Raw genomic sequence first — 20,878 nt, forward strand, 5'->3', positions numbered from 1 at the left:
AGCTGCCTAAGTGGATACATATCTGCATTTTTCTGAGATGGCATCAAGAGGCTGCAAGCATCCGGCAGACGCATTTTGCTATCTCTGCGGCCAATTTATCAAGACAAGAGCGAAAAAGTACTCCGTGGAAGCATCTGCTAAGATGTGTGAGGCCTGCAAGGCATATTTCGGCATGCCTGTCAGGGATCAAGACAAACCCTGGGCACCTCATTTCACCTGCGAGCACTGCAAAAAAACTCTGGAAGGTAAGATGGACAATCGTTGCTCGGAATTTTATGTTATAAAATTTGTTAAAATTTTTAAAATTGTAAAAGTTTTTAATTTTAAATGTTTTACAATTTTCAATGTTATTGAAAAAATATATCATATACGAAAAATGTTGCATCAAGACCTTGCTGGACGCCTTGAAGTATGATGAGTACGGCTGGGAGGTCATAGGAGACTTCAAAATGGTGGCATTCCTGATGGGTCTCCAAGGCGGTTTTACCAAGTTTCCCTGCTATCCTTGCCTTTGGGACAGCAGGGACACCAAGGCGCACTACCACAGGCGGGACTGGCCACAGCGGACCAAGTTCTCTGTGGGGAGGAACAACGTCAAGTGGGAGCCACTGGTGGACCCCCGGAAGGTGCTGATGCCACCACTGCACATCAAATTGGGCCTTATGAAACAATTTGTCAGAGCTCTAGATAAGGAGTCGGCAGCCTTCAAGTACCTTCAAGACTTCTTCCCTAAGCTGTCTGAGGCAAAGGTCAAAGCCGGTGTCTTCGTTGCACCACAGATAAAGAAGATCCTGGAGTGCAATGAATTCTCCAAGAAGCTCACTAGTAAGGAGAAAGCGGCTTGGAACAGCTTTGTCGCAGTGGTTCGGGGCTTCCTGGGCAATCACAAGGCCAAAAACTATGTGGAGCTGGTTGAGACTCTGGTGAAGAACTACGGCACAATGGGCTGTAGGATGTCCCTCAAAGTCCATATCCTTGATGCTCATCTTGATAAATTCAAGGAGAACATGGGAGCATACTCGGAGGAGCAAGGCGAGCGCTTCCACCAGGATATACTGGACTTTGAACGCCGCTACCAAGGACAGTAAAACGAGAAAATGATGGGAGACTACATTTGGGGGCTGATTCGTGAAAGTGATTTACAGTATAATCGTAAATCTCGAAAAACTACTCAGTTCTAAATCTTTTGTAGTCATTTTTGTATTACTTTAGTATAAATACATGTTAATTTGGATTCATATGTTGTTGTTTTCTGACTTTATGTGAACGAAAAGACACAAATTCACCCGTTTTCTCATTGGAAATAGGTAAATTTCAAAATATCACTGTGCTGGTCACAAAGCAAAGTTTGTGGGGAATAATAGCCATTTTCTATACTTTTGAGGCATAAGCAATTAGGAAATAACACTTACTACCCAGGAACCAAAAAAAAATTGTTACACGGTGTAATCTTTAAACAAGAATTTACAATCCATCCCACAGGAGCAGCGGTACCCCGCATATTATCCATTGACTACCGATGCAGAATGACTGTGTGGGACCGATGTTCTTCGTTTACACAACACACATTCATGGTGGCACTGCCATTGCAAAAGCATGTTTTGTGCTAAATGGCTTCTCTGCATTCAAAAACAGCAGCACCTGGGAAATCTAAATCTTTCACCTACTATATTCTAAATCTTTCACATACTATATTCTAAATCTTTCACGTACTATATTCTAAATCTTTCACATACTATATTCTAAATCTTTCACGTACTATATTCTAAGTCTTTCACATACTATATTCAAGTCCTTTTGAAGCCCAACTGATCAGGTGTTATTGGTTTAGTAAAGATGTTTTGCAACATGGCTGCTAATGTTTGGGACAGATTTTTTTTCGACAATAACTGTGGCATTGAAGGTGGTCTTGATTTTCCTTGGGGGTGACTGACTGAAATAATTACATTATGGGGGTGGGGGTGGGGGGGTCACAGGATTGGAGCAATAATTTGTTGTATTATATTTGTTTGTAAAATTCACTAGGAATACTGTCCTCCCTTGCAGTTCTCCCTGATCAGGAAGTGGCTTACTCTGTTGTCTCTCTTCATCAATCTTGGAAGCCCTTAAAGAAAACATCTGAGAATCTCCTTTTTTTGCTCTTATTCTCCGATTCATATAGATGGTGATAGAATGATACATGAAGATTCTCAACATTCATTCTTATTACAATAATAATTTTATAATAATTTAGCAGTTTTAGTTTTCTGATGGGACTCTTCATCCTGTAGCGCTGATACCTCTGCACCTGTATAACGTGTCTCTCCAAGATGCTGTAGCACTGATACCTCTGCACCTGTATAACGTGTCTCTCCAAGGTGCTGTAGCGCTGAAACCTCTGCACCTGTATAACGTGTCTCTCCAAGATGCTGTAACGCTGATACCTCTGCACCTGTATAACATGTCTCTCCAAGGTGCTGTAGCACTGATACCTCTGCACCTGTATAACATGTCTCTCCAAGGTGCTGTAGCGCTGATACCTACTGCACCTGTATAACGTGTCTCTCCAAGGTGCTGTAGCAGTGATACCTCTGCACCTGTATAACGTGTCTCTCCAATGTGCTGTAGCACTGATACCTCTGCACCTGTATAACGTGTCTCTCCAAGGTGCTGTAGCACTGATACCTCTGCACCTGTATAACGTGCCTTTCCAAGGTGCTGTAGCACTGATACCTCTGCACCTGTATAACGTGTCTCTCCAAGGTGCTGTAGCACTGATACCTCTGCACCTGTATAACGTGCCTTTCCAAGGTGCTGTAGCGCTGATACCTCTGCACCTGTATAACATGTCTCTCCAAGGTGCTGTAGCGCTGATACCTCTGCACCTGTATAACGTGTCTCTCCAAGGTGCTGTAGCGCTGATACCTCTGCACCTGTATAACGTGTCTCTCCAAGGTGCTGTAGCACTGATACCTCTGCACCTGTATAACGTGTCTCTCCAAGGTGCTGTAGCACTGATACCTCTGCACCTGTATAACGTGTCTCTCCAAGGTGCTGTAGCACTGATACCTCTGCACCTGTATAACGTGTCTCTCCAAGGTGCTGTAGCACTGATACCTCTGCACCTGTATAACTTGTCTCTCCAAGGTGCTGTAGCGCTGATACCTCTGCACCTGTATAACGTGTCTCTCCAAGGTGCTGTAGCACTGATACCTCTTTTTGTACAGAATAATGCGTATGTTCTCACTAGTTTGGTTTTTATCAATCTATCAGTAGTTTTGTTTTCATAATTTAATAATATAAAGCCCCCCCCCCCCCTCATTTCACATATCTTGATAATATAACTGGGATAATAACTTATGTTTAGGGCTTCTGATTTTCGATGTTTCTTCAGACTTTTCTGCTGTCCTTTAGAAATTCAATTGATACCTGTTACCTTATACCTGATACATAAATGGGCTTTTAAATCGTAAGTCTTACTTTTCCATTTCAAAGCAGAAGTGACTTATCTTTATTTATGTAAATACAGTCACACAGAATGATTGTAATAAAGTGTGTCCAACAAAAAATACTTTATTTTTTTAAAATGTATTTGCTTACTATTGTAAGTCGCCCTGGATAAGGCTGTCTGCTAAGAAATAAATAATAATAATAATTATATCTTTAATAAAGATGAGTCGCTTATTGACATGTTGCGATCTCGTTCTGCTTTTTAGTGAAAAAATGAAACCTTGGCCAATTTAAAAGCCTATTTACACAGAAAAATAACAATATATTAAATCAATGTTACTATGAACGCGTTTCTCAGTGTGATTGAGATACACGAATGTCTTCACAGGTATCAATTGAATTGTTAAAGGAGAGCGGAGAAGAACTCGGGGTAAAGCACCGACAATCACAAGCCCTGCTTCTGTTACACAGCAGAGTCTGCAGAATTGGGGTTAATGTGCAGCCGAATGATTGACCCAGTCAGGAAACAGACAAATATGAAACTGTATCCTGATTCTTCTCAATAAATTAAACAGTAAATCCGTCTGTTTCTGACACCAAATCCATGTTAACTAACTTATTCACATGTTATGATGGTAACTGCTAATACGTAGCCTGTGTAATAAATAATCCATTCCTTACTCAAGTTTGCGTTTTATTGTCTTAATATCAATACGGTACAATCCATTTTCAACAAATTGAGAAATACAAATCTGATGCTTTATAATGTTAAACTGGTGACCCTGAAGTCAGTCACTGGGTTACTAAAAATATCAATTAGACTAAACAATTAAAATCTCAGCGGAAACGTATGTGTTAATAATACAAGACTATAATGTGTGAGTTTAGTTATGGGGGCTGATGGAAGCGCTTCTCTTTTCAGGTTAACGACATGCGCAGATACACCCGCTTATAAAATGCGGTCTGATATACAGTCTATGGAGCGCCTCAGAAAAAAAAATACATACTGATTCGTGAAAATAGTTCCTCCATTGAATGTGCTCTGACTCTTTTTTCTATTTTCTTTATGAAACATTACGAGCTGTGGCCGCCAGGTGGCACAAAGGGCGTCTGACAAATACATGAATAGTAATAATAGCAAATCTGAACACAACACTTCATGTGAAATACAGGAGTGTTTTTAGTTTACTGATAGAGTGTGTGAATGCATAGATAATATAATTATTCATCAGTAAATGAAGTCAGAGACTCTCAAACACTCACCCATGATCTGATGCGTCACGGTCTTCAAAAGCATTTACAATAAAGAAAATGGATTTGCAGAATGGCATCGGTAGAAATACAAGGTAAGTGATGACCTGCGCACAGTAACATGGATAATAATAATAATAATAATAATAATAATAATAATAATAATGTTGCACTATAAAATACTTTAAACAGTTAATAAACAAAAAGGATCCAGGAAGGAATTTGTAAAGAAACACGGTTGGGATTGCATATTTAAAATGTATAACAATAAAATAATCGTGTTGAAAATATCAGACAGCTCTTCTGACAGCTGGAGATGCACCGGCTTCAGATTGGACTTCTACTGCTACCAGAACCACGAAAAAAAAATACTACAACTGTACAATTACTACTACTGATAATGAGAACAACAACACTGCTGGATATATAGGGATGTTCAATAACTCTGCTCTATAGATTTCACAAGTCCAGCCTTTATATTACATCGGAGTTGCCGGAGGTCAGGGTGGTAAACTTTTATCAAAGCAAGCTCTGTTTTGTAATGGGACCGCCCATCTCTAGTGTGTCCAGTAGGAATGCGTGGGCGGGGTCATGTATTTATTTCCAGTCTTTAGGATCGTTTCCAGGTCGCGTCGGGTGTGGATGCAGCTTCGAGGTGCATGTTTACTAGAGCAGGTGTTTCTTTCAACACTGCACATTTGAGACCTTTATAACGAATGGAAGTGCACAGCAGCTGAGATTCATGGGATTATTTTGTCAGCTCCAATCCCTATCAATGTAAGGTCGTGTAAATAGCAGCTCACAATACTTGCCATGTCAAAGGCATGTCAGTGTAGTTTCTAGCAGATTCCTGTATACAGTAGAATCCTGTTAGCTGAATAGCGTTTGAACTTGATGCTGAAGTTTATGGTAACACTTTATATGAAGGGGTCATTTTTAAATAGTCTATTAACACGTTATAGAGGCTTAAGATGGGTTAAAATGTTTTATAATGCATTATAGAACAAGTCAAACAGGGTAGTAGCAGCATTTATAATGTGTTATAAACACTGAATAGATGATATAAGAAATATGCAATACATGAAAATATAAAACTGTATATTAGCTGTAAACAAATCAGGACAAATCACATTAAACACAAATGATTTACACTTCATTGTATGGGCCATTTATTTTGTAGTTTAAATTAATCTGCTTTAAAAACAGAAACACCTGCCATAGCAGTGTCAATATGGTGTAGGGCCTCCATGGGCAGCCAGCACGGCACTGATTGGACGTGGCAGGTAGCGATTCTGCAAGGTGCTTTTTAAATTGTGCTGGAGGGATACGGGACCATTCCTCAATGATTTCCAGCCTCTAATTCCTTCAGGTTGTGTTGTATTGGGGGTGGAAATCTGCAGTCAAGTCAGAATGGCCCATACATAGAGAGAGTCACATCACTTTAGAGACTGTTCCTTGTGAAAAAGCCTCAGTAGTAATTTGTGCCTATTTGAAAAAGGACGCATCTGCCAGCCAAGCACCTCTTATCAGCCCTCTATCAAAGTCTGTCAGATCTGTGGTCCCATCGTGACTCAAACAGACTTGTGTCAGGGAGATGCATCTTTTACACATCACAGAATACATGTCAGGAATACCATTTCAATCAGGCCTGTGGATGACACAAAAGTGTGTGCTGCATGTAGCAGGTTTTCCAATGTTTTTGTCCCATTTTTTGTCACCATTGAAGAAATCTAGAACTGAAAGTGAAAATTGAAGGGGTTAAAATACCTCCAACACCGAGAAATTATCGCCCCCCTGCTGGGAGAAACAAAGAACTGCAGTTTAGTCTCCTCAATACAAGGGTGTTCGGATATCGGCTTCCCTTTGATCAAAGTGTTTTTTTTTTTCAGCATGCTACAGCACTGAGGAATCTGTTCGGAAACAATTTATTTATTCTACATATATATGTGCGTGCGTGCGTGTGTGTGCGTGCGTGAGTCTCTTAAACAATAATCTAGACAATGACAAGCATTATTTATATAATTTAGCTACATCTGGTAAATCTATAAACCTGGAGCTTCATGCATACCTTTATAAAGGCAATCAATAGGTACAAGATGCCTTTTCCTTGTGTTATTATTATTATTATTATTATTATTATTATTATTATTATTATTATTATTATGTTTGTAAATGATCTCTTTGGAATTCTGAAATGGTTGGATAATTACCCTCACAAGCACTTCACTAGATGCAGTTGGTCTACTTGGTATGCAGTTCAGTTGCAATATTTATTTTTGCTTATTTTAACAATAATGTGAATGAAATATCATCACAATAAAGAAGATATTTCCATGGATATCGTAAATGACAATCAAATTGCATTACATGTGCAATCTGCCCACAGTGGAAAAGTAGAAACATGTTTTAAGCTTGGCCGTTGTCGCCCTCTTCAGGACAAACTCTGCAGCTGCGCAGAGCCTGATTGAAAGCAATTCTTTTCACTTGGTGTGGTTCCATTGGAAATGTAGGGCTCTATTCACACAACCTTCAGGACTGTTCCAAGCACTGTTTTGTTAAAGACTCTTTATGGTTTAAATCAAGTTGTTTAGAGAGGGGGAGCAGTTTATTGTTTATTAATTTTATGGTTTATTATTATTCAAAGCACCCTTTAAGGTCAATAATCTTTATAATCAGGTTTTAAATTAAAACCAAAACATGAATGTAAAGAAGCAACATTTTAATAACCTTTTTTTATGTTTCTGTACTTCAATTAATGCAAACCTTTTTTTCATGTACTTTTTCTTTAAATGTTTTGTAAAGTTTTAATTTTCAATACATGTTTTGTTCTGCGCCTCCTTCTGAAATGAACATAAACTAAGTGGACTGTCAACAGCAGCTGCTCTCTGGAAACGTGAAGTGAACAAAAAAACTTTGGAGAAAGTGTTAAACACACAAAAAATATATTCTACTATAACAATGACCACACAGTGCTGCTTTAACTAAACAATACCAGCAGACCAGCCTATTTCATAGAGGTCTTTGTAACTAAACTATACCAGCAGACCAGCCTATTTCATACAGGTCTTTGTAACTAAACAATACCAGCAGACCAGCCTATTTCATACAGGTCTTTGTAACTAAACTATACCAGCAGACCAGCCTATTTCATACAGGTCTCTATAACTAAACTATACCAGCAGACCAGACTATGTCAAAGGTTTACCTACCAGTTAATTAGATACCGTTCTGTACATACGAAACGCATCTGTTTAATATAAAGAAGCAATTCAGACAGACTTCAGTTCTGGAGCAGGAACATTACTGAGCTGTATGTCTGGAAGCAAAAGTGATTTAAAAAAAACACACAAACAGTAATTTTAATTATAATTAAAAACATTTATTGAACATTAAATAAATCAAAGTACTGTATTTGTATTCGCTAGTTACGGGAAGGTCAGACTCTAAAGATCAGTTAAAAAAGAAAATTGGCGCTTTTTTTGACGTCCTTGGCTTCCTATCACCTCACATTAGACACAAAATAAGGTGTTTCTAAAAACAGAAAAACATTTTAAATGTAAAAAAAAAAAAAAAAAAAAAAAAGCAGTGGCAGATATCGGTGTATTTTTGGATTTATCCATAAATAACAACATCTTACTTAAAAATCAGAAGAAAATATATAAACTGCTAGGAATTTAAAATGGTGTGAAAGTTACACATTTTAATTAATGTAAAAAAAATCTGACCTGTTAAGGCATTTGCAAATGCTACAGAAAGTGATTATAAGCTTAAGAAATGAAAAATACAGTATTTTATGCTGGACACACTTTATTACAATCGTTCTGCGGGACTGTATTTAAAATGGAAAAGACTTACGATTTAAAAGCCCATTTAGTTGTCTCATAGATAAATCCCCGTAAATCAAACCAATGTTACTATGAACACGTTCCTCAGTTGTGATAGAGATACACGAACGGCTTAACATGTATCAATTGAATTCTTAAACGAGAGCAGAAAAGTCGGCGGAAACACCGAAAATCAGAAGCCCTACAAGTTACTATCCCAATTATATTATCAAGATATGTTAAATAAGGGGGGGGGGGGGGGGTATGGAACTTTGTATTATTAAATTATGAAAACAAAACGTGCATATCTCTCTTTCTCAAAGATTTTACACATAAATAAAAACAACTAGCAAGGCTTGTAAAAGCTACTGATAGATCGATAAGATACCAACCTATTGAAAACATACGCATTATTCTGTACAAAAAGAGGTATCAGTGCTACAGCACCTTGGAGAGACACGTTATACAGGTGCAGAGGTATCAGTGCTACAGCACCTTGGAGAGACACGTTATACAGGTGCAGAGGTATCAGTGCTGCAGCACCTTGGAGAGACACGTTATACAGGTGCAGAGGTATCAGTGCTGCAGCACCTTGGAGAGACATGTTATACAGGTGCAGAGGTATCAGCGCTACAGCACCTTGGAGAGACACGTTATACAGGTGCAGAGGTATCAGCGCTACAGCTCCTTGGAGAGACACGTTATACAGGTGCAGAGGTATCAGTGCTACAGCACCTTGGAGAGACACGTTATACAGGTGCAGAGGTATCAGCGCTACAGCACCTCGGAGAGGAATGTTATACAGGTGCAGAGGTGTCGGCGCTACAGCACCTTGGAGAGGCACGTTATACAGGTGCAGAGGTATCAACGCTACAGCATCTTGGAGAGACACGTTATACAGGTGCAGAGGTATCAGTGCAACAGCACCTCGGAGAGACACGTTATACAGGTGCAGAGGTATCAGCGCTACAGCATCTTGGAGAGACACGTTATACAGGTGCAGAGGTATCAGTGCTACAGCACCTCGGAGAGACACGTTATACAGGTGCAGAGGTATCAGTGCAACAGCACCTCGGAGAGACACGTTATACAGGTGCAGAGGTGTCGGCGCTACAGCACCTTGGAGAGACACGTTATACAGGTGCAGAGGTATCAGTGCTACAGCACCTTGGAGAGACACGTTATACAGGTGCAGAGGTATCAGTGCTACAGCACCTCGGAGAGACACGTTATACAGGTGCAGAGGTATCAGCGCTACAGCACCTTGGAGAGACACGTTATACAGGTGCAGAGGTATCAGTGCAACAGCACCTCGGAGAGACACGTTATACAGGTGCAGAGGTATCAGCGCTACAGCACCTCGGAGAGACACGTTATACAGGTGCAGAGGTATCAGTGCTACAGCACCTTGGAGAGACACGTTATACAGGTGCAGAGGTATCAGTGCTACAGCACCTCGGAGAGACACGTTATACAGGTGCAGAGGTATCAGTGCTACAGCACCTCGGAGAGACACGTTATACAGGTGCAGAGGTATCAGCGCTACAGCACCTCGGAGAGACACGTTATACAGGTGCAGAGGTATCAGCGCTACAGCACCTTGGAGAGACACGTTATACAGGTGCAGAGGTATCAGCGCTACAGCACCTTGGAGAGACACGTTATACAGGTGCAGTTGCTTTCAATGGGCAGCAGGTGGCACATTTGGGAACGTGCTCTCTTTATCTGATCCATATAGTGTGAAGGATCACAGTTAATGTTATATTTTAAGCGTGAACCCCACAGTTCCTGGATTCGATCATCATTATGTGCATTCATAGCACTCTTTAGATTAGCTAAAGCGACACGGGTTTGTGAATACCTGCTATCTGTAGAACACACGTGTAACTTGTTGTGTAAATGGGCTGCTGATCACATTGACAGTGAAAATATGCGGCAAGTCTGTTGTCCAGAATGGTCCAGAAGTCACCCCTCTTTGAGACCTTGTGCCTTGTGAAATAAGACTTCTATATGACACTAAAGAAGTCACCGCATTTGAACAGAAGACAGTAAACAGTATATCTAAGTAAATGTGTATGAGGAGGGTACAGACCCACACATGAACAATCCCACTACACTGTATGAGCTGGGTACAGACCCACACATGAACAATCCCACTACACTGTATGAGCTGGGTACATAACCACACATAAACAATCCCACTACACTGTATTTACAGAAACATTGCAGTGTCTGTTCAGTGAATTGTTTGTGTAACACCTGCAAGGTAGCCCTGACTACGCCAGCGAGGGAATTGCACCCTCAGAATTAAAGTTCTTTTTTTCGGAGGGCAAATCAGGGAAGAGAGTAACAAGGACACAGTTATTGTCAATTAAAAATGTTTTATTGTACAGAATTAAGAATTAGCAGCAGATCATTACCATAGCACGTAAGTGCTTTGTACAAAAAAAAACTATTAAACAGGGGTTTCGTTTAAAATCACAGTAGAAATCCGAAAATAAAAACAACCGGTTTAAAAACAAACACAAAACACAAAACGCCAGTGCGTGCAGAGGAGGGGACATCGATAAACACTATTCATCATCATCATCATCATCATCATCATTGTCATCGTCATCATCATCATCATCATCATCATTGTCATCATCATCATCAACATTGTCATCATCATCATCATTGTCATCGTCATCATCATTGTCATCGTCACAGCAGCAGCAACTTACTAGGTTTACCATTTATTTTCATTCCGTCTCAGGTCCCCTTTCCTACACGCACAAACAAAGACAGACAGACAGACAGGCAGGCAGACAGACAGACAGATAGACAAGACAAACGGTGGATGGCCATCATGGAAAACTAAAATCAAGGGGTATTTATAATCAGGTGCGAATTTTCAATTGCTGGGTCATTAATTAATTAGCTTACAAAATCAATGGAAGTGCCGGATCAAGGAAATCGTGCACAAATCAAAATATACAAATAATAAATAAGTGCAAAATAGAAATGTGAAATAACGGGTCATTTGGACCCTGTTACATTTGTAACTCTGCTCTGCTGTGTTCACCTAAATAAACAGAACGCTGCTTTCAAGTCTTGTAGTGGTGACTCTACCTACAGCTAGCCGGGACATTCAGGGAAAACTTCACAGATGCACCTATCTGCCTGTTTTGTTTGTTCAGAGAAACTTGCCACTCCACTTTGATCCACCAGGTCTGTGTTTTGTGTAATATACTGTGTCTGTATGTGCTGTTTATGTGCACTGGAAAACAATGCATGCTTAGAAACAAACGGAAACCTGAAGACTGAAGACTTCTGGTCCAAACATTTGCCATTGAATTTGGTTGTTTCTTTTAGTAATTTTAAATTAAACCAAACCTGTACATTTTGAAGTCATTCAGGGCCTGGGTTTAAAAAAAAAAAAGGCGTGTATGAAGAGTTACTAGAAATTTGGATGTAACTATGAGGAATAGCCACTAGGGGGCACCAAAGGTCCACTTTTCTGAGAAAAGAACAGCCGCTGTACCACAAGCAGGCAATGTTGTAGTCTGTTCAATTGAAGAGTGATCAGGTGACCGAAAATACAGAAAACTAAATCAGTGAAGGTGGTTGAACAGTAGCTGCATTGTCAAGTTATGGGAAAAGATTCAGTTGTATGGTCTAATCAATTTGATATAACTTTGAACACTGAGGGGCACATCCACCCCAATTTACACAGTGTTTATGTGTGTGTGTCAGTGTGTGTGTGTCAGTGTGTGTGTGTATGTGTGTGTGATTGTGTGTGTGATTGTGAGTGTATGTGTGAGTGTGAGTGTGTGTGTCTGTGTGTGTGTGAGAGAGAGAGAGTGTGTGTGAGTGTGTGTGTGTGTGTGAGAGAGAGAGTGTGTGTGTGTGTGTGTGTGTGTGTGTGTGTGTGAGTGCATATAGAAAATAATGTTCTGTATTACAATGGCAGCTGCAATGGGGTGAGGCTGGTAGAATGGACCACAGTGTGCTAACTATACCCTCAATGATCTTCAATGGCAGACAGACAGACAGCGGCACTGCAATGGCTCTGTATCACACTGAGGGGCAATGGTAGCACAAGTATAGGGCAGCTACAATGGGGTGAGGCTGGTAGAATGGGACCACAGTGTGCTAACTATACCCTCAATGATCTTCAATGGCAGACAGACAGACAGCGGCACGGCAATGGTTCTGCAATGGTTCTGTTTCTTTTCGTTTCTCATCAGGCCTGACATGGACGGCTCACCGGAGATCCAGTTGCCTCAGCTTCCATTATACTGCTGGAGTGAATAGGAAATCTACACCAAGTTGAGCCTTAGATAAGCATACCAGTATAGAAATCTTCAGCTCCACAATGCTACAGCAGTTGTTGTGTACGTTTGCTGTAATTGATGATCATTTTGAATGGCTCCTAAAAGTATCTAATAGACTGAGAATTCAACAGCAACTCATTTGATGTTTACTAGGATTGCACACATGACCAATGCAAGGGGTGCAGCACAGTGTAGCGAGCTAGTCACTCTGCTCGCTGCTGCGGGGGATGCCAGGCAGACTGCAGCCGAAGCCAGCGAGCACAGCTGACTCAGGGGAACTAGAACACCACTGCTGCTCAGAGGAACTCTAGAATATCTCCTGCCACTGATTAATCAGGTGCACTGTGCTTCTGACTGACAGGAAGCAAGGAAGACAATAATTACAGGATTGGAGCAAGAATATAAACATTGCAACCAAGCTTTGGGATGGATCTGAATTGACCTAAAAGATCTGTGGAGACTAACCCCAGAAAGAGACATTCTTCCTGCTTCTGAGGGGCATTTATGCCGTATTTGAGAGCAATGTCTGTTCAAAAAGCAGCTATTTTATGTATGGAACAGAAAGTAAATAGATTTTATTGAACAAGAGCTTAAAAATATGTCTCTGCAGCATGAAGAGTCCCATCAGAAAACTAAAACTGCTAAATTATTATAAAATTATTATTGTAATAAGAATGAATGTTGAGAATCTCCATGTATCATTCTATCACCATCTATATGAATCAGAGAATAAGAGCAAAAAAAGGAGATTCTCAGATGTTTTCTTTAAGGGCTTCCAAGATTGATGAAGAGAGACAACAGAGTAAGCCACTTCCTGATCAGGGAGAACTGCAAGGGAGGACAGTATTCCTAGTGAATTTTACAAACAAATAAAATACAACAAATTATTGCTCCAATCCTGTGACCCCCCCCCCCCCCCCCACCCCCACTCCCATAATGTAATTATTTCAGTCAGTCACCCCCAAGGAAAATCAAGACTACCTTTGATACCACAGTTATTGTCTAAAAAAAAATCTGTCCCAAATATTAGCAGCCATGTTGCAAAACATCTTTACTAAACCAATAACACCTGATCAGCTGGGCTTCAAAGGACTTGAATATAGTATGTGAAAGATTTAGAATATAGTATGTGAAGGATTTAGAATATAGTACTTGAAAGATTTAGAATATAGTATGTGAAAGATTTAGAATATAGTACGTGAAAGAATTAGAATATAGTATGTGAAAGATTTAGAATATAGTACGTGAAAGATTTAGAATATAGTATGTGAAAGACTTAGAATATAGTATGTGAAGGATTTAGAATATAGTACGTGAAAGATTTAGAATATAGTATGTGAAAGATTTAGAATATAGTACGTGAAAGAATTAGAATATAGTATGTGAAAGACTTAGAATATAGTGCGTGAAAGATTTAGAATATAGTATGTGAAGGATTTAGAATATAGTACGTGAAAGATTTAGAATATAGTATGTGAAGGATTTAGAATATAGTACGTGAAAGATTTAGAATATAGTACGTGAAAGATTTAGAATATAGTATGTGAAAGATTTAGAATATAGTATGTGAAAGATTTAGAATATAGTACGTGAAAGATTTAGAATATAGTATGTGAAAGATTTAGAATATATTACGTGAAAGATTTAGAATATAGTATGTGAAAGATTTAGAATATAGTACGTGAAAGATTTAGAATATAGTATGTGAAGGATTTAGAATATAGTACGTGAAAGATTTAGAATATAGTATGTGAAAGATTTAGAATATAGTACGTGAAAGAATTAGAATATAGTATGTGAAAGACTTAGAATATAGTGCGTGAAAGATTTAGAATATAGTATGTGAAGGATTTAGAATATAGTACGTGAAAGATTTAGAATATAGTATGTGAAAGACTTAGAATATAGTATGTGAAAGATTTAGAATATAGTACGTGAAAGATTTAGAATATAGTATGTGAAAGACTTAGAATATAGTATGTGAAAGATTTAGAATATAGTATGTGAAGGATTTAGAATATAGTACGTGAAAGATTTAGAATATAGTACGTGAAAGAATTAGATTTCCCAGGTGCTGCTGTTTTTGAATGCAGAGAAGCCATTTAGCACAAAACATGCTTTTGCAATGGCAGTGCCACCATGAATGTGTGTTGTGTAAATGAAGAACATCTGTCCCACACAGTCATTCTGCATCGGTAGTCAATGGATAATATGCGGGGTACCGCTGCTCCTGTGGGATGGATTGTAAATTCTTTACCAAGTGTTTAAAGAAGACACAATTATGTATTCAGGTATACCTATATGTTTAGTGAGCAAAGGACCAGAGTACAGAAATGAGTTATATTCAATTAAATGAAGAGACAGAAACATTTATTTTCTTAACAATTTATTTGTTTTTCAGAATTTACTGACACAGAATTCATTTTGTATTTAGCTTTTTTATGCATGGCAATAGAAGGTGTACTAAAAGGAAATTCATACTGATTTATAGAGCTAAATACAATGTTAAGCTTTGGTTATTAATCATTGACTGCTTCAAATAAAAATACAAAGTCAAGCTCATATTAGTACAGAAAATAACATGCAGAGGACATTCAATAAACACATCAGAGATGTTAAACAGATTATATTAAACTACATTTGAACTTATACAGTGGCTCTTCTTCCTTCACTTTCCCCTTCTCCATTTCTACATTTTGACAGGTGGATGCATTGACAGTGTAGCAGCTCTCATAATTAGATTCCACCATTTTCATATTCTGTGAACTTTCCTTCCTCTCTTTTGTTTCTAGTTTTTGACTGGTGGATGCAGCTGCCTTATTGTACATCTCCATGGTGTAATAACTCCAACAATTAGTTTCCACCATTGCCTCTATTTCCATGACCAGTTCAATAGCTTGAGCTGTATTGCGCTTGTCTTTATTGTTAAAGACATGATACCTGTCCCCACATTTATCAATAAGCTGCTGGAGATCCCCTTCGACTCCCTTAATGTACTCCTCAATTGTCATGCCATTTTCCAGACTGTCTCCATGGGTGAAAAGGACCATCATGTATCTGGCAGCACTCTCACCCAAAATAATCTTCACTGCTTCCGTCTCTCTCTGGGTGTATCGGCCTACCTGTAGCACCAACAGCAAAGCGTGGGGTCCCGGGGCAGACAGAGTGACACAGTTCTCAATTTCCTGTTTAATCTGATCAGCAGTGAGCTCTGTGCCAAACAGGCCAGGAGTGTCAATCACAGCTACGTGTCTCCCAGCAACTTCTTCTGTGCCCTTCCTACACTTATTAGTTATGGAAGTGGAGCTGAGTTTCGAATCAAACTCCCTTTTTCCAAGGATGGTGTTTCCTGCAGCACTCTTCCCAACTCCAGTCTTCCCAAGCAGCACAATCCTCAACTCTGCAATGAACAAGGACAAAATATTGTGACAGAAATGACTTTCAGGAAAAACCCTGCTTTCATAAAACTAAGTGTATTCCTCACAGGACTCAGTTAGAAGAACTGAAAGTATAGATATTCTCATCACTGACTTCACCAACAGTGCCGTGAAAAAGTATTTGCCCCCTGTCTGATTTTGTGCATTTTTGCACATTTTTCACATTGTATTTGGTCAGATTTTTTTGTGGGTTGTAGTAGTATATAGAGGGAGTCTGAGAGAAAAAAAATTACCCCAAAGTTTGGTGCTTCTTTCATTTGTTTTTTTGTTGTGAAAGGTAATCAAACATGCAATCTTCAGGTGTGAAAAAGTTATTGCCCTCCCCACCCTAGTTAGCTCAACCCAATTAAAGGGGTAATTAGGGTCAGCTGTTTGAGTACTCTGGGTAACAACCAGGCCTGATTTGGGCCAGCCCTGCCCAATATAAATCTGACTAACTTTGACCCTTACCAGAGTGAAGTTGTCAGCACACAGGTTCTAGAGCAGGGCTTCTCAAACTCGGTCCTGGGGATCCTCTGTGGCTGCTGGTTTTCATTCCAACTGAACTCTCAATTACTTTAGAAACTTAATTGAACTGATAATTTGCTTTATTAGACCTTTTTTACTTGTTTTCAGCTCTTGAACAGTTGAATATTTCAAGTTAGCTATAACATTTTGTAAGTAACTTGAACTGCAACTGTTCAAGAGCTGAAAACAAGTAAAAAAAGGTCTAATAAAGCAAATTATCAGTTCAATTAAGTTTCTAAAGTAATTGAGAGTTCGGTTGGAATGAAAACCAGCAGCCACAGAGGATCCCCAGGACCGAGTTTGAGAAGCCCTGCTCTAGAGGCACATCATGCCACAAACAAAAGAAATTCCTGAAGACCTCCGGAAAAAAGTTGTTGATGCCTATCAGTCTGGAAAGGGTTACAAAGCCATTTCTAAGGCCCGGGGCTTCACTGAACCACAATCAGAGCCATATTGTCCAAATGGACAGTAGTGAATCTTCCCAGGAGAGTGGTCGTCCTGCCAAAATCTCTCCAAGAGCAAGGCGTAAAAACATCCAGGAAGTCACAAACAACCCTAGAACATCCAGGGATCTGCAGGCCTCTCTCGTCTCAGCTAAGGTCAGTGTTCATGACTCCACCACCAGAAAGACACTGGGCTAAAATGGGATTCATGGCAGAGTAGCAAGGCGGAAACCATTGCTCACTAAGAAGAACATGAATGCTCTTTCAAGTTTGCCAAAAAGCACCTGGATGATCCTCATGAGTTCTGGAACAATGTTCTATGGACAGATAAGTCAAAAGTGGAACTTTTTGGCCAACATGGGCCTCGTTATGTCTGGCGAAAACCAAACCCTGCATTCCACAGTAAGAACCTCATACCAACAGTCAAGCATGGTGGTGGTAGTGTCATGGTTTTGGGATGCTTTCCTGCATCATGAGCTGGACGCCTTGCCATCATTGAAGGAACCATGAATTCTGCTCTGTATCAGAAGATTCTACAGGAGAATGTCAGGCCATCCGTCCGTGAGCTGAAGCATCAGAGAATTCTACAGGTGAAAAGAATTGTGGGATATGTGGGATCGAGTCATAGAAGCAAAAAGTATATTTCAAGGTTTTAAAACAACATATCCCACAATTCTTTTCAACGTCCCGTCCCTGCCTATTGGCTGAGTGTCGCAGAGGCGGCACATTCAAATTTCAAACTGTACAGGATAGACACGGAGCATGATTTAGCTTATTTGTTATTAAGCTACTGACTCTCTGTTGAACCGATTACTGCTTTGTTTTTAGCCGTATTTGTATTTTCATCGGCAGACGCGCTCTGGATGCAAGCACAGTGCTGACATGTCATTTCCTAAAATTATATTAACAGAGGTTTCTGGTAAATATATAAAGAAAAAAGGGAGTGTGTATTTTAGCACTACTACAAAAAGACCATGTATAGAATTAAAATGAATGGACTATAGAACAGTAATTGTTTTGTAACAAACAAGATTATCCATAAACTAATTTTTACAGAAAATAAATATAAAAAGAGAATTTCGACAAAAGCTGCTGTGAAGCACTGTGGTTGAAAGTGAAAACGTTACCCACGAAACGTTTTTTCCCCCAGAAAGCAGAAAACGTTAATCTGTTGACGTTTCTCTCGTGAGACTGGGTTGTATACATGGCTAAGTCAACATTTTAAAAAACCTTATTGCATTATTTATTTTACACAGCTTGAGACCCAAGCATGTGTAAAGACAACACAGCACTTCTGGAATGTCCCTACAAAATCAATTATTTAAATGGCTTACCTGCATTGTCTCTCGTGTTTGATGCCTGAGGTGTGGCTCCAGATAAAGAACCTGAAAAGAGAAACAGTAGAGGTTAATGATAAATGTTAAGAACTGTAATATACTCTGTACAGTACCTGTCAGAAGTATCTTTCCCTCCATACTTTAACGAGACCTGGTGCCCGTAGTTTCTCCACCAGGTGACGTAGTCTGACTCCAAGTGGTGACATTGCTCTTTTTGACGTAGTCGGCAGGATCTAGGTGTTAAATCCACACCAGGGCAGGGTCAACAGGCGGTAGCACCTCCAGAAGCGGTAACCATAGTGATGGCCATGTTTATGGGAGCTCCATGGATCCCAAAGTTAAAGGGGAAAGGTAGTGAAGTAAAATTTGGAGACTGGCAGGCACAGCTACAGACCATATTGAGATTGCAAATGTTAGATGAAGGACAGAAGGTAGATTTTATCATTCGTGCTTTAGAAGGGGATGCAAGGAGGGAGGTATTACTTTTAGCACCTACAGCTGGGGCCACGAGTGCTGGAGGTCGTAGAGAAGTTTTATGGAGATAGGGTTGTTGTAGCTAAATTATTTAAATGACTTACCTGTGTTGTCTCTCATGTTTGAAGCCTGAGGTGTGGATCTAGATAAAGAACCTGAAAAGAGAAACGGTAGAAGTTAATGGTAAATGTTAAGAACTGTAAGATACTCTGTACAGTACCTGTGGGAAGTATCTTTCCCTCCATACTTTAACGGGGCCTGGTGCCCGTAGTTTCTCCACCAGGTGGCGTAGTCTGTCTCTAGGTGGTGACACGTGTCTTATCCTGATGTCAGTATAATTAAACATTACATTACCAGCGGTTCTAAAGATATGTGGCGTGGCAAGGGAGGTGCAAGCTGTGTGGTTTTTTTTTGAGAGGTTGGATGATTTAAAAAAAAAAAAAAAAAAAAAATACAAAATCATATATTTTAAATCTATTGTATTTAAAAATAACTAAAATAAAATAACGCAGAAAGCTTTTGTTTAACATGCTAATGTTCCTTAGCAACTGTGATACATCACATACGATGCGTGGTTCCCCCCTCCCCACCCCAGTAAACTTAAAAACAGTATCAGCAGCGCGCTTACAGTGAGAAACAGATTTAAAGAGAAATGGATCGTTTTGTGACAAAGGGAGAAAAACGTACAACACAAACCGAAGTGAGGGCAGCAGCGGAGGTTCCAGCAAAACGCAGAAGCCAAAAATATGCAAAGCATATTTAAAAATGGACTTTATATGGAGTGGGTCCAGTCGTGCACCGAGGCCTCAAATGTGCGGCGAAGTACTGGCAAACTACAGTATGCAGTCCTGCAGGCTACACCGGCATCTCGAAACACGACAGCCCTACCTTAGTATCTAAACCCGTAACGTTTTTTCACAGGAAGCACAATGAGTTTATTTATTTATTTATTGCATTTATATAGCACTTTTTATACAAAAGTACATAGCAGAAAAAAGAACAAACCACAATACATTTGTATAGCAGGCTACCTGTGCAAGGCCGACTGGAAAAGCATGAACAGTTCCATGCATCCCAGTGCCGCAGATAGGAAGTGGCTATGGGCCACCTTCCCCCAATAAGACGAGGCTGCCAAACCATGCATGGAAAATAATAATAAATGATTAACTGTACCACAAGATTATGCAGCCTTTATATATTAAAAAGCCAAGAGAACACCCCTCGGGAAGCAAGCAAAAGCAAGGTCCTCCCAGCGTGCACAGGCACCGATACGCAGACCCGCGTGCCTGCTAACAAGAGCTAAATGTAGCGCTCGTCTGTCCTGTAATAAAAGCAGGTGAGAACCCTCTTAAATAACCTTCTGAATTGCTTATTTGCAGGGAAGGAAAATAAATTGCAGCAACTTCTGAGTCCCGAGATTTCTTCCTACACACCATGTACAGAACGCAGTGTAACCCGAGTGGGCGGGGCCATTCACCAGGATCCAGCATAAGAGAGATATGACTGACAGCCCTGTACTGCAAGTAGCTCCTATCTTTAGCCTTGGACAGGGACAGACACAAAGGCTTTTATTTAAACAGCCCTCCTTAGCTTGGAGATTGGTCGTGCCTCCATTTGTCAAGAGCCACCTGCACAGTTTGCATTCCACTTTGCTTGGGCTGGACTCAAACTGAAACCACATGGTAGTCGAGAGGTGCGTACGTGTCTTATGCTGATGTCAGTATTATTTATATTAATAGGGGTGCATATTGCTAAAAAGAAATAAAACAAGTATTTTGGAAAACGTAAATGCAAAAAGTAAAATAATCTTTGTTTTTACCTTCCTATCTTGCCTGCGCCTAATTCTGGTCCCCTTAATTT

The 20,878-nt window shown here is 39.8% G+C and overlaps 1 protein-coding gene across 3 annotated transcripts in view; it reads right to left on the minus strand.

Moving 5' to 3' along the window:
• The window catches only part of LOC131696742 (GTPase IMAP family member 8-like), a 206,888-nt gene that overhangs the window by 85,188 nt on the left and 100,822 nt on the right, over positions 1 to 20,878 (minus strand). The gene's annotated exons all lie outside the window — the stretch shown is intronic.

Source organism: Acipenser ruthenus, chromosome 52 (genome assembly GCF_902713425.1).
Source record: "Acipenser ruthenus chromosome 52, fAciRut3.2 maternal haplotype, whole genome shotgun sequence".
NCBI lineage: Eukaryota > Metazoa > Chordata > Actinopteri > Acipenseriformes > Acipenseridae > Acipenser > Acipenser ruthenus.